General features: G+C 40.6%; 1 long non-coding RNA gene across 1 annotated transcript in view; it reads right to left on the bottom strand.

The window, feature by feature from the left end:
• Positions 1 to 1,103: 1,103 nt before the first annotated feature.
• The window catches only part of LOC108293380, an 8,613-nt gene continuing 6,967 nt past the window's right edge, over positions 1,104 to 2,749 (bottom strand). Inside the window, exon 3 of the long non-coding RNA XR_001820659.2 lies at positions 1,104 to 1,385. This is a non-coding gene — a long non-coding RNA (uncharacterized LOC108293380). The remainder of the gene's footprint in view (positions 1,386 to 2,749) is intronic.

Raw genomic sequence — 2,749 nt, 5'->3', positions numbered from 1 at the left:
AAAAAAGATAAATGCTCTTCCACCCAGGGAAGTCTCAGTTAAAGGAAGCCCCCCCACCCCCACCCCCAAAAATAACCCCTCTCTTCTCTCTGAATGCACCTTTGTTTTATACAGAAGACTGTATCTCCCTGGTTTGCAAACTGTTTACTGGAATAAAGTCTCTTTTGGTTTCCTTAAAAGAAAATCTTTTTCAGTGGACTTGTTGACACAAGAGAGAGGTAGGGGGAGTTTACAGATATACAGAGGGAAGGCTATGAGAACATGGAGTAGAGAGAGAGGTGGACCCAAACCAATTAATGCCAACAACTACCAGAAGCTGAAAGAGACAAGGAACAGTTACTCTGCTAGAACCTCAAGAGAAAGTGTGGCCCTGCCAACACTTTAACTTTGGACTTCTGGACTCCAAAACTGTGAGAGATAAATTTTTGTTGTTTGGATCCACCTAGTTTGTAGGAATTTTGTATGACAGCCCTGAAAAACTAATACAATTATCCTTCCACCACTTTATTGATTTCTCTTTGCCTTCTACATGAATTTAATATTCTCTATAGACTTTCCAATTATCGAGATATTATATTGATAACATGGTGAGCTCACACAGGAAATAAAAAAAAAGCAGTCATATTCTCTAACATTATACAATACTTATACATGGCTAATCAGTTTTCTTTCACTTTTGTTGTTGTTATTGAGACGGAATCTTGCTCTGTTGCCTATGGTGGAGTGCAGTGGCATGATCTTGGCTCACTGCAACCTCTGCCTCTTGGGTTCAAGTGATTCTCCTGCCTCAGGCCCCTAGGTAGTTGGGATTACAGGCACCCTCCACCATGCAAGGCTAATTTGTGTATTTCTAGTAGAGATGGGTTTTCAACATCCTGTCCAGTCTGGTCTCAAAATCTGGGCCTCAAGTGATCCACCTGCGTTGGCCTCCCAAAGCGCTGAGATTATAGGTATGAGCCACCGTGCCCAGCCAGCTAATCACTTTTCACTCATTAATAATCACCAGTGGCCCCAAATCACCAAAAACTATTCAAAGTTTTGCCTCGATGAGTTGATTCTCTTCAAAGAGAATTCTCTTGTAGTTTAAGAATCAATACATGGAATTGAGGCTAACACATTTATTTCTATTTCACTCCGTAAGATAGCAGGTGGGGATCCTGGAGAGTAGGTCTCTTAACAAAGGTTGTAGTACAGGCTGTCTGCAAGGGTGACGGTCATGATGATGGTTTCCTACTTAGTTCATGTAAAGGAGTTGGAGAAGGAGTAAAACATCCTCTAGGAAGAGATGGTTGTGGTAGAGATTGTGGTGGGGATGGCCCTCTATCTGCCTGTAGAACTGGTTGAAAAGATCCTGAAGTCTACGAGCAGCCTGATGGTCCATGCTCCTGTAATACAAATAGTCAAATGTTTAAATGCTTGCAATAAAATATGCAGGCCAGACTATATAACAGTAGACATTTGTGGGCTTTTAAAGAGATTTTTACACCAAACTAATTAATTAATTATTTTTTTTGAGATGGAGTCTTGCCCTGTTGCCCAGGCTGGAGTGCAATGGTACGATCTCGGCTCACTGCAGCCTCCACCTCCTGGATTCAAATGATTCTCCTGCCTTAGCTTCCTGAGTACCTGGAATTACAGGCATACACCACCACACCTGGCTAATTTTTATATTTTTAGTAGAGACAGGGTTTCACCATGTGGCCAGGCTGGTCTCGAACTCCTGACCTCGGGATCCACCCACCTCAGCCTCCCAAAGTGCTGGGATTACAGGCGTGAGCCACTGCACCCGGCCCTAAACTTATTAATTTATTAACTTTCAAGGACCTAACAGTATATAGAAAAGACTTGTATAGAAATATAATAAGCATTTTAAACTCTACACAAGGACTACTTCTGCTAACACTCTAATGCTAGGAAAGTTGGTATCCTCATCAAAGGCCTTATGAAATACTACTACAACATAATGACAAATTAGATTTCATGATAAACATATGCAAAAAAATACTCTATATGTCTTGGACCTGTTAGAATAGTTGGTTCAAATATGGATAATTAATATAAGGTCACTAGTTTAATTTCCTTGGGAGCCAAATAAGTTTATACAAAGATTCTGTCTCATAGTGTCAGTGACCTAGCTGTCTAATAATAGTATCAATGAATAGAAAGTAACATCCATTTGCATGGTAATATATACTTGTCAGAGTTTTTACATCTATCATCTGTTTTGATCCTTATTATAATTCTGTTATGTAACTTGGGCAAGTAGTTACATTTCACTGCTTGCAGATGAGGAAACAAACTCCAAAAGTTTGAGTAAATGGACAAAGTCCACGCAGCGTGAAACATGATCAAGATTTGAATGCAATTCTTCATATACCTAATTCAGTTCCCTTTTTATTATAAAAGACTACCTCTTCATAAATGTATGTAATTTGTCATGAACTGAGGACAGAACCTTCAGGAATGCCCCAGTGAGGGGTAAAATAAGGGAAAGTAACTGAATTCTCAGAAATACAAAAGGGGCCAGGAGCAGTGGCTCATGTCTATAATCCCAGCACTTTGAGAGACTGAGTTGGGCATATCACTTGAGGTTAGTTGTTCGAGACCAGCCTGGCTAACATGGTGAAGTCCCATTTCTGCTAAACATACAAAAATTAGCTGGGAATGGTGGCAGGCACCTGTAATCCCAGCTAGTTGGGAGGCCGAGGCAGGAGAATCACTTGAACCTGGAAGGAAGAGGTTGCAGTGA

Source organism: Cebus imitator, unplaced genomic scaffold (genome assembly GCF_001604975.1).
Source record: "Cebus imitator isolate Cc_AM_T3 unplaced genomic scaffold, Cebus_imitator-1.0 Scaffold535, whole genome shotgun sequence".
Taxonomy (NCBI): Eukaryota; Metazoa; Chordata; class Mammalia; order Primates; family Cebidae; genus Cebus; species Cebus imitator.
The sequence above is the reverse complement of the archived record's forward strand: the minus strand, read 5'-3'. Positions and strand labels throughout refer to the sequence as shown.